This window comes from Convolutriloba macropyga, chromosome 5 (genome assembly GCF_964194025.1).
Source record: "Convolutriloba macropyga chromosome 5, txConMacr16.3, whole genome shotgun sequence".
Taxonomy (NCBI): Eukaryota; Metazoa; Xenacoelomorpha; order Acoela; family Convolutidae; genus Convolutriloba; species Convolutriloba macropyga.
This window is the reverse complement of record NC_134472.1, coordinates 12,161,866-12,174,365: the sequence shown is the minus strand read 5'-3', so window position 1 is coordinate 12,174,365 and position 12,500 is coordinate 12,161,866. Positions and strand designations below refer to the sequence as shown.

General features: G+C 34.2%; 1 protein-coding gene across 1 annotated transcript in view; it reads right to left on the bottom strand.

Annotated features, from left to right (window-relative positions):
• LOC142339143 (cilia- and flagella-associated protein 206-like) overlaps positions 1–12,500 on the bottom strand; it is a 105,862-nt gene that overhangs the window by 68,558 nt on the left and 24,804 nt on the right. The gene's annotated exons all lie outside the window — the stretch shown is intronic.

Sequence of the window (12,500 nt, the reverse complement as noted above, 5' to 3'; positions counted from 1 at the left end):
CAACAGAGGTCTCTTGAAAGCACAAAAAACGATAAATACGTCTCTGTATTTTAGACAACCATGTATATCAAGCTTTCGCTACTGCTAACAATCTAACTGATATAAGAAGTCGATACATTTCGCAATGCGTTTACACATCTGCCTCTTTCGACTATAGCAAAAGCAATATTTCAAAATTTTGCTCAGCTAATTTCTAAAAAGTATGTTAGAACTGAAATTTTTGCTTACGAAAATGCGCATAACGTGAAAATCGCATAACCGAAAATGCGCATAACGTGAAAATCGCAGCAGTGAGATTTTATAAAAGCAAACAATTTAATGATTTCTTCCGGGACTTAAATGATTCTGATGCTCTCCATTTTAAGAAAAGCAAGTCCGGAAATTTTGAAATAATTAATAATTAATTAATAATAATTAAATAATTAATTTCGCAACTTCTATGGAAATGCGTTCCATTAGAATATTCAAAAGATGTATACATCATCAGCATTATGAGGGGGTTTTTGAACATAATTAGACCAATTACCTGATAGTTTTTTCAAATACTTAACTTTTCGTTTAGGCTCAAGTTTAAATTGAGAAACTGATTGAAGTGGTTTAATTGTAACGAAGTGTGAGGTCTGCAACCTTAGGTCTCACGGTTTGCTGTTTTTCTTTCGGTCGGTGGTCTGGCCATTGCTCGATCGGTTGTCGTTCTGGAAGTTTTTTGGTCTGGAATTTTTCGTTCATTCTTTTAATGAACCCGAAACGAAAAGCAATACTGATAAATGGCGACTCCTATATCAGGCATATAAGCAACGACATCTTGAATGATAGAAACCTCAAATAGCTTCCTATTGTTGTTGATGGAGTTAGCGGAAGACGAGTAATGGAACTTGGAGAAAACGACCTTCTATTTGCGATGCAATTTCGCTACGTTGTTATCTTGTTAGGCAACAATGATCTTGGCAAGTTCGAAAATCGGGCAGCTGTAGATCCTAAAACTGTAGCATTAAAACTTGTCGATATCCAAGAGCTTCTGCACTCAAGTAAGAGTTATTAATCTTCTGCCCTGTAAAGATGTTCGAATAAACTTGATTATCGAAGCTAACGAGCTCCTTAAAAGGCATTTGGGCCAAATCCTGTTTAAAAACACGTGTATGTATATGAAGCAGTTCGATGATAAGAAAGGTGGCTTTCATCCTGTCCAAAATGGCAAGTATGGTTCTTGCGATTTCTTCTGAAAGCTTGCAAAACTTTGGGTTTTGTGTTAAAAAGGCTGCAAAGAAATTGTAATTGCAGTTTGTTATTGAGTGCTTTGATGTGCAGAACCTAAGTTAATGTTCTTACTTTTAAGTTGCTTACCTGTTCTTTGTTGTTTTTGAACGTAAACTTTCAAGAAGTCTTTGATGTATTAACTTAAGTGTTGCTTCATATTTTACATTATTCAGTTGTTTTGTTTACTTAATTTCAAATTCATTTGCTTTGTTGCTTTATGAATACAGCTTTTCGTTTATTCAGCGGCACCATTTGATCTTTTCCTTTATGATATAAACAGGAAAAAATGTCAAGAAAGTGAGAAGCTCCTTACAGTGTTAGAGTACTCAGTTAAACTTGAGTGAGAGTGGGAGTAGCCTCTATAGAACTAGCATCTAACGTCAGTTGTACTTTTTTGATCTCTTGTTCTGTTCTTTGTTTTTTTGGCTTCATGACTTACTGGTTTCATCCTGTGGTTTGATAAATTAACTTGAGCATATTGATTTTTTCTTCTCTAGTCTATTCGTTTCGCGGATTTCTTTGTTTTGTACTATTATGTACCCTATTACTGTATGAGCACAAGTTTTTGATAGCTTTTTAATGAAGCGGATTTTTTTTATCGTAAAATTCCTTCTTTTTGTTTCCCTTGTAGTTTCAATTATGTTTTGTGTGCTGATTTGACTGTTGCAGTGACGGACCTGAGTGCCGATTTTTTGCTTTCTGGTCTAGTTCATTTATGGCTTTCTTCTTTATTTTGTGCGATGATTCAATCAATAGCACTATGACGACAGGTTTCAAATAGTTTTGTAGTCTCGATTTATTTTTCGAATGTTTTGATTCCTTTGCTCGTTTCTTTTATGGTTTTGTGTGCTGTGATTGAATACAACTTGATAAGAGCGCACTCAGTGATGATTTTGTTGGTTTTCTAATCTATTTTTTCAGGCTTCATTTGTTTTTGTGCTACAGTTCAAAACAGCTCGATCACACAGCTTTTCAATATCTTTGCAGTGATTCGAAAAAAAAATTGATATGAGCACGCCTAGTCAATTGGTTTGTTTTCCAGTCTGTTTCCTTTGCAGAATTCTTTGTTGTTGTGCCAGGTTTCAAATAAAAACAGTCTGATAACTACACCTTTTCAATAGCAAGGTTGTTTTTTTTTCAACGATTAATATTTTGATAATTGCTGCTTTTTTCCAAGTCTGTCGTGTGCTGTGATTTGATTTCAGTTTTATATGAGCACACTGTGTGAAGACTTTATTTGTTTCCTAGTCTTATTTCTCTGAGAGTTTTTTGTTATTGTGCTATAGTTCAATCGCTTAGAGTATGAGCACAACAAATTTTTAATAGCTTTGTGGTCTCGCGGATTTCTCTGAATGTTTAAGTTCCTGGGTTTTCCTTGTTTTCAGTTATATCTTCTTGTGCTCTGACGTGATGAAGTTTTGATGTGAGAACTGAGTGACGATTTTGTTGGTTCTCCAATCTAACATCAGTGTGGCTTCTTTGTTTGTGTGCTATGATTCAGTCAATAACAGTATGAGCACAACAACTTTTCAATAGTTTTGTTGTCCGCTGAATTTCTTTTACGAATGTATAGTTGCTTGCCTTCATTTGCTTCTCTTGTAGATTGTAGTGTCTCTCTGAGCCGTGACTTTCTTAAAACATTTGAGCACACTTAATGAAGATTTGGGTTGTTTTATAGTCTGTTTCCTTTCAGATTTGCTTTTTTTTGGTGCCATGATTCAATCCATTACCGTATGAGCACAACAACTTTTCAATAGCATGGTTGTCTTGTGGGTTAATTTGTTCAATGGTTAAAATTTTGATCTGTCATCCTTTTTGTTTTACCAGTCTGTCATTGTGTGCTGTCATTTGGTTAAAGTTTGATATGAGCACACTAAGAAGAATTTTTTTCAAAGCTAAACCCTTTGCGGTTTTTTGTTTTTGTGCTATGATTCAATCGCTTACAGTTATGAGCACATCAAATTTTCAATAGCTTGTGGTCTCGTAGATTTTTTCGAATGTTTCAGTTCCTGGTTTTTCCTTGTTTCTCTTAAGTTTTCAGGTATATCTTTGTGTGCTCTGACCTGATGAAGTTTTGATATGAGAACGGAGTGAAGACTTTGTTGGTTCTCCAACCTAATATCTGTGTGGTTTCTTTGTTTGTGTGCTATGATTCAATCAATAACAGTATTAGCACAACAAAATTAGTTTTGTTGTCCACTGCATTTCTTTTACGAATGTATAGTTGCTTGCCTTCATTTGCTTCTATTGTAGATTGTAGTGTCTCTCTGAGCCGTGATTTTGAGCACACTTAATGAAGATTTGGGTTGTTTTATAGTCTGTTTCCTTTCAGATTTGCTTTTTTTGGTGCCATGATTCAATCAATTACCGTATGAGCACAACATTTTTTCGATAGCATGGTTGTCTTATGGGTTTCTTTTTTCAATGTTTAAGATTTTGATCTTTCATCCTTTTTTACCAGTATGTCAATGTGTGCTGTCATTTGGTTAAAGTTTGATATGAGCACAATCAGTGAGAATTTTTTTCTAACCTAATTCCTCTGCAGTTTTTTTGTTTTTGTGCTATGATACAGTCACATACAGTTATGAGCACACCAAATTTTTAATAGCTTTGTGGTCTCGTGGATTTTTTGAATGTTTTAGTTCTTGGATTTTTACTTGCTTCTTGTGATCTTAGGCACTAATAAAAAAAATGTCGGTTTGAGCACAACAAATTTTCCATACATTTGTTGTCTTATGTGTTTCTTAGGTTTCTTTACTTCCCTGTTCGTCCCTTGCTTCTCTTGTTTTTTCTAGTCTGTCTCTGTGCTGTGATTGGATTAAAAAATGATGAACACACTCAGTGAAGATTTGGTTTGTTTTCTACCCTACTTCCTTTGCTGTTTTTTCTTTGTTTTTGTGCCATGATTCAATCAAAAACAGTATGAGCACAACAACTTTTCAATAGCACGGTTGTCTTGTGTGTTTCTTGTTACACTGTTTAATACATTGAGCTTTCCTCCTTTTCGTTTTTACAAGTCCGCCTTTGTGAGCTGTGATTTGATTAAAAACTGATATGATCACTCTGAGTGGGGATTTCGCTTGTTTTCTAATGCAATTTCTTTGCGACTTTCTTTGTCTTTGTGCTATGATTCAATCACTGTCTTTGTGTGCTGTGATTTCATTACAATATGAGCACAACAAATTTTCAATTGCTTTGAGGTCTCGTTGCTTCTTTACTGTTTTAGTTCCTGATTTTTCCGCTTTTTCTCTTGTGTTTTCAAGTATGTCTTCATGTGCTGTGAAATTATTATGAGCCCACTGAGTGAAGATTTTGTTGGTTTTCTAATCTAATTTCTGTGCGGCTTCTTTGTTTTTGTTCTATGATTTAATCGATAGCAGTATGGTCACAAAAACTTTTCAATTGCTTTGTTATCTGCGGGGATTCTTCTTGGAATGTTTAGTTCCTTGTTTTCACCTTTCTTCTGTATTTTCTAGTTGTCTCTATGCTGTGATTTGATAAAAGAGGATATGAGCACACTGACAAAATTTTCTAATCTAATTTCTTCAAGGCTGTCTTAGTTTTTCTGGTATGATTCAATCACGTACAGTGTGAGCACAACAACTTTATAATACCTTGGTGATCTCGTGGGTTCCTTTATTGAATTTTTTTATGTTCTGGTTTTTTTGCTCGTTTCCTTTATGTTTTCACATCGTCTGTGTGCTGTGATTTGATTCAAGTTTTATTTGGGCACACTGAGAAACGGTTTTGTTGGTTTTCTAATATAACTTCTCCGTGAGTTTCTTATTTTTTTGTGCTATGGTTCAATCAATTACAGTATCAGCACAACTTTTAATCACTTTTGTGGTTTCGGAGGTTTCGTTTTTGAACGTTTTCTATTCTGGTTTTTCCTTTTTTCTCTTGTTTTCAATTATGTCTTCGTGTGCTGTAATTTGAATAAAAGAAAAGCACACTGAGTGAAGTTTTTGGTGGTGGTTTTCTAATGTACTTTCTACGTGAGTTTCTTATATTTTTGTGCTTTAATTCAATCAATTACAGTATAAGCACAACATACTTTTGTGGTTTCGGAGGTTTCATTTTTGAATGTTTTATATTCTGGTTTTTCCTTTTTTCTCTTGTGGTTTCAAGTATGTCTTCGTGTGCTGCAATTTGATTAAAAATGATTATAAGCAAACCGAGCGAATATTTTGGTGGTTTTCCAATCTAATTTCTTAGCGGCTTTTTTGTTTTTGTGCCATAATTCAAACTATAACTGTACACAATTTTTCAATAGGATTGGTGTCTCCTGGATTGTTTGTTAGCTAATCTTAAATTACCTTTTTTCAATCTGATCTTTTAGTCCTCCAAACGTAACAAAAATGCGCGTAGCTTTTGCTGTATATATGTGGGTTCTAATTTCAAAACATTCACTGGTATAGTTTGTCTAGAAAAAGTTAAATTTTTTATTTGTTCTTGTTGGCTTACTTGCAAATTTTAATTTAAAACGTCATCTGTTTTAATCGAATCCTTTAGTCGTTCAAACCGAAGTAAAATAAACAGTTGTTTTTATGTGAGTGCCAATTTTAAAAAAAATCGATATAATTTGTCGAAAAAGTTCGCCTCTTAGTTGTTCTTAATAGCTCATTTGTAATTTTATTTAAAAACGACTTTTTGCTCAATCGGATCTCTTAGTCGTCCAAACCTAGAAAATTCAAAGTAGTAGTTGCTTCATATATATAGACGCTAAATAAAAACAATCGTAAAGATACATAGTTTGACTTTAAAAAAAGTTGTTCTCATTCTCCTATTTGTGAATTTTTGTTTAAAGACATCTTTTTTCTCAAACGAATTTTTAGTCGTCCAAACCTAACAAAAATTAAGGTCGGAGTTGCTTCATATATGTGGGTGCTAATTCAAAAACAGTCGGCGATATTGTTTGTCTAGAAAAAAGTCCGTCTGTTAGATGTTATTGTCACTTATTTGTGAATTTTATTTGAAAACATCTTTTTCTCAAACGGATCTTTTAGTCATCCAAACCTAATAGAAAACATCGTTGGAGTTGGCTCACATATGTGGGTGCTAATTAAAAAACAACCGGTTATATAGTTTGTCTAGAAAAAAAGTTCGTCTCTTAGATGTTCTTGTTCGCCTATTTGCTGTTTTTATTTTGAAACGTCATTTTTTTTTCAATTCAATCTTTTATTGTTTTTTCTAAGACCGCCGTTGCCGGTCTCCAGCCCATATGAGAAAGGAGGAGCGAAAACCACCAAAACATAATAGAAAATCTCAAAAAGTTGATTTTTCAAACTTAACTGAGAAATTTTCCAGCAAATTTTGTGTATTATCTTGTTGTTTCATGCGTTTTGTTTTGTTTTGGAGAGAGCTTGTAGCCAATGTATGACCTAGTGCTATGCTCAATTTCCTATAGTTGTTTTATGTTACTCCGCTACCGCCGGTCCCAAGCCCGGATTAAAAAAGGAGAAGGGTAACACAACAAGAACATACTGGAAAATCTCAGTAAGAATCTCAACAAGAACATACTGGTAAAAAAAGCCGGCTTTTTAACTTGACTCGAGAAAATTTCCGACACAATATCAGCTATATCCTTCATTTTTCAGCTCGACCAATCGCCCCCATTAGCCAGGTAAAGGAATTTAAAAACTTGCAAATTTCTTGCAAGTGAATTAAAAAGCTTGCAAGTGAATCGAAAAACTTGCAAGATGGAGCCGCATGCATTCTATTGCAAGATCTTGCAAGAAAACTTGCAAGATTCTTGCAAGTTTTTCAATTCAACGGTCACCAGGGATAATATCGCCCAACCATCTTAAAGAAGCCAATGATCGAAAAGAAAAACTCAAAGCTCACGTCTAGGCTTGAAAATGGGGAGGTTGGGCGCAACAAAGATTTGCTCTTCAACCCACGAATTTATGTCTAATCAGAATTGTTCGTTAACCACATATTTAGAGGCTAGTACTGCTCAGTGACCTACTGCTTCCGAGTTTTATCAGTTTATCTCTTTTCTCAAGACAAAATTGGTCTGTTAAACAAAAAACGGCAGACAAAAATTGGTCGTAATAAAATTGATAGTACAAAAATATCGCAGAAGAAGAGAGGAGCAACAAGTAAAAAAATATTTGCTTCAAACATTGCCTGACAGAAATTAAACACAGCCGGCAGATCGCCGGAAAATAGCAGCGATAGACGCTTGGGGCCTTCCATGAATTGAAACAACTAAAGAGATTAGATAGACAGATCGACCACCAGTCCTTTAATAGACCACTAGACTTCTTGGGCTAGCTTTGGACTGTCATTTTTATGAGCCACATGAGCTCTATAAGGAGAAAGCCCTAATAGGCCCGTTTGTGCCCCCTCAGCTTAGTGGGCGCATATTATTTGCACCCCTCAGATGCCCCTGCAATATTTTTTACATAATGACTTACTATGTAATGGCACGTGCTCTGTAATTTGGGGGCGCATAACGTACTGGGGGCACAAACGGAGAAGACAAAATTAACATTCAAAATCAAAAACTCAAGACTCTAAAAATCAAGAATTAGGGCATATATGTTTGGCAATACTTAGATGCACACTATTGACCTTGAACAAGTAAATGTTCATAAAATTTAAAGTTCCATAAGTGAGTTCAGAAGTCATTTTTTCGAGTGAGGTAAGTCATTGAAAAGGTCAATTCCAAGAAGTCAGGGTAAGACGAAACAAAAAACATAGCAGGACAAGTCCTGACGTACAATTCAAAGAATTTTCATTGAACAAATGACTTATAGCGGACTATGAGTGAATTGGGGAAAACAATTTCTAAAAAAATCAGATAAATTAAAACAAACAAAATCGGTGTCAAAATGCCGCATTTGAACAAAACACCGCTAGCGAGAAATGAAAATTTGGTTCACACAAAAAACTAGGCCTAGAATGAGCTACTAATGGATTGGGAAAACCATTTAGAAAAAACCCGATCCAAAAAAATCGAAAAAACAGTAAAAATCAAAGTGAAATTGCCGCATGTGAACAAAAAACCACTAGCGAGAAAGCGAATTTTTGTTGAAACACCATTTTCTGACTCTACATCAAAATTAGAGCGAAAAAATTTCACGCCTCAAAACCACTCGCTTTTTCGCTCCATTTCCTGTTTCGGCGTGACCAAAATCACTACTCCAATTTGACTTCAAAAATCATGAAAATGTGTGAACAGATCTTAAAAAAGACAGCGCCCCAACACAATTCAAATTCTTTGAATTGTAAAAATTTAAGAGCGCTATAATAGCCGCCTGGAATTGAGGACGCGGCTATTAATAATTGCATAATTATAAATCAAATTTAAGGAATTGAGTGTTGGTTTTGAGATAGCACATCGCTCATTTCGAAAGGCTTAAATTTTTCTAACTAAAAATTGTGGATACTTTTCCTAGGGGGCTAAAATGAGCTTATGAGGCTATCAAAGACCACTATTCAGCATTAATGAACATCACCAGACGGCTGCTAGCGCAATCAAGAACATCAAACACAGGCGATGCTGAATTGCTGAATAACTTTGAGAGGGCAGTGACAATCGTGTGGCAATGCTTCTTTTAACAAACTCTTGTTGCGACTACAACAGTTGCATAACACAACCACACTGCAATCGATTAGCTTTTTCCGCGACTAATTTCTCGCCACTGTTTATATGAAATTAGCAAAAAAAGATAAACATAGCCGGCAGATTGCCGGAATAGCTGCCAAAGAATAGACTTGCGTGCTACGTAATAGCGATAGAAACAGATAGATCTAAATTGAAAAAAAATCGACGCCGCTCAAAAAGCTATGTAAAAAAATTATGTAAATTAATGAAGAATTATGTAAATTAATGAAGAATGCTAAATTTCATTCCGCAGAAGCCTTTTAAATATGGACCTTTAAAATATTTGAGTTCCATATGAGTTCCTTTGATCTTATACTAACCCAAATTAAACATAAATTTTTAAGTTCAGAGGTCAATTTAATGAGTGAGGTAGGTCGCATACCCGGAAGAATTCCAGAAACGATTCGAAGTAATATCTTCTAAAAAACCGGCATTTAAAATAGCTATTATCTCTATTCCGAAGGCATCAATGCAGAGAAAACAACAGTCTTAAGTCAAAGAGCAAAAACTGTTGCCAGAAAAATTAACATGAAAAATTAGGAAAAACGAAAACCGTTGTTTCATGCAATGAAAACAAGTTATCCAACGACAAAGAATCAGCTAAGCCTTGATGAATTCAAGAACATTCTATTTTTGAAGAAAAGGAAATGAGCAAAAAAACAAATGTGTACAATTTCTCAATTTTTTTTGAAAATTGCATAAAGATAACGTTGTAGCAAAAGAAACTTGTATCATTTATAGTTAATACGCGTGACACTTTATGGCAATTTCCAATAAATTCAAACATAGCTGGCAGATTGCCAGAAAATAGCCGCAATAGATTCGTAGATCGGCAGTCTAAAAAAAACAGTAAAAAAGACAGACCAAAAAAATTCGTTTTTTCATTGAAAGCTGATCTGTTATATTTTGATTAAAAATCTGTATAAGTTATTGCTGCCTCTATTAGCTGATCTCAAATAACCTTCATTTAGAGTGACACACACCCATTTGACCTTATCTCTTTGAATTACAGTAAATAAAAGTCAATTTCAAAGTGAGGAAGTCATTTTTGAGAGTGAGGTAAGTCAATTGTGACCAAAAATTTAATCACGCAAATGAACAAAAAACTCGCTCCACTAAGAGCGAAAAATGACGTCACACATGCGATTCAGTTGAAATTGCATGAACGAATGAACAAAAAGTGGCTGTGACGTCATATGGTCGTAACAAAAATCATGACGACGAAATAAAAAAAACCAAGAGAAGGCCAATAAAAGCCCCAGCTATCGCTGTGCGGTTATTAATAAACAATATAATGGGCCAAAAATCGCAAAATGACAAAATCAGCAAAATAGTTGAAAAACCTTCAAATTAATCAACAAAAAGAAAGAAGCAGAATATAACTCAAAGGAAAAAATTGTTTGAAATCAAACTAAGACCTAAATATTATTCGTAGAAAATAATTATCAGTCACAATGTTTAAACGGCATATGAAGCAAACTATCAGTGCTGCACTGTCAAATGAAATCAATTGCGAACAAAATAAAAATCTAAGAAAGGCTTAAATAATTTTTTGATAACTGATAAAAGCACAGCTGATCAGAACTTTAAGTCTCAGGAAAATGATATACTGACACATGCTAGAATGCGGAGAATAAGGACAGAAACAAAACACATGAAGAAAAAAAACAATTCTTCATTTTCGAAACTTAATCAAATTTAAAAAAATGAAGTAGAAGAACAATTACATTTCCGTATTTAGGACATAATTCTATAGTTATGCTCCTGCATAGAATAAAACGTATAGACATAGTTAAACGATTGGAAACAATAAAATATTTAGCGATAAAATTGTCAAGAAAAAATTTTCAAAATTTTTAGAAATTAAATTAAAAAGCCAAAAACGAAATAAAAAGTTGGGAAACATGTGCTCATTTAGAATTTAAAACGCATTATTAGCCTCTGAAAAAACTTTGTTACCAATTTCAAATGTTCACATTTTAATACAGCTATTTAAAATTATTTCTACAGAAAACTAAATTATAAGCGAAAAAAACTGGGCCAATTGAACGAAAAAGCGGCTAAAAATGGTTATCTATATGCTGCATTCTGACAAAGAATACTGACAAATTTAGTTCACATGAAATTTTACTCTTTCGCTTTTAGGTCAAAATGCCGTCTGAAAGAATAGTACTTCCGGTAAAAAAAAAACCTTAAGAAAACCAATACTCCTCTTCGAGTCGTAAAAACCAAAAGCACCGCAATATAGCTCGCTCAGCTTACAGCTTCGTAGCTATAATCAAATCTCAATGCAGAGCATTAGCGGCTTTTTCGTAGCATTAACCGGTCGCTCATAAATTATTTCAACGGTAAGGAAATGAAGACAATTCCACGCAAATTTGATTTAACTTTTTGTAGTCTTCCGCCAATTGAGCACATGTGCCTGAAGTTGTAAATGAGATATCAATTTAGATTAAGCCAAACGCAAAAACAGAAAATTACCATCAAAAGACATCAGTGTCGAGCAACCATTTTGCATAAAATACAGGACTACAATAACTTCAAATTTCGTTCGAGAGCAATTACTTACCAATATAACCTAAGCGCTTTCAGTTGAAAACATTAACTGGTATTTTACTAAGATAAGCTCAAACAGGCTTACTGGGCAATAGGATATACAAAGCAACAGAAACAGAGGTGAGCTAAGGAAGCAGCCAAAGTTATTGTAAAATATAATGAGCTTTTCATATATACTCAACGCTTATTTTATTGCAGTTGAGAATCCTTACTGGTAACAGTCTTCATAACAAAGGTGCAATAGATTGTTATTGAAAAGGTATAGTGTCCGCATGCGACCATATCTTTTATCATTAGAAAAAAATTTAAGAGATTGAGGTTCACACATTTATGACAAAAATCAAATCCCGTAATTGAATAGCTACTAGCGGGTTAAACAACAAATGAACACAAATCAGTTGCATATTGGCATGAAAAGATGAATAAACGCTGATTTGAACTTCGTCGCGATGACAAATTTTAAACATAGCTGGCAGATTGCCAGAAAATAGCCGCAATAGATTCGTAGATCGGCAGTCTAAGAAAAACAGTGAAAAAAAAGACAGACCAAAAAAATTCGTCTTTTCATTGAGGCTGATCTGTTATATTTTGATTAAAAATCTTTATAACTTATTGCTGCCTCTATTAGCTGTTCTCAAATAACCTTCATTTAGAGTGACACACACCTATTTGACCTTATCTCTTTGAATTAAAGTAAATAAAAGTCAATTTCAAAGTGAGGAAGTCATTTTTGAGAGTGAGGTAAGTCAAGTGTGACCAAAAATTTAATCACGCGCATGAACAAAAAACTCGCTCCACTAAGAGCGAAAAATGACGTCACACATGCAATTCAGTTGAAATTGCATGAACGAATGAACAAAAAGTGGCTGTGACGTCATATGGTCGTAACAAAAATCATGACGGACGAAATAAAAAAAAACATAGCCGGTAGAATACCGGAAACGACTCGAATCGTCGTGCAAAATAATCTCTACCATAAATTGGACAAAATCAGAATATCGAAAAAAAAAAACACTAGAAATAACAAAAATAGCAGACCAATATAACATAAAAATCGTTAAAATTTTTTCAGTTC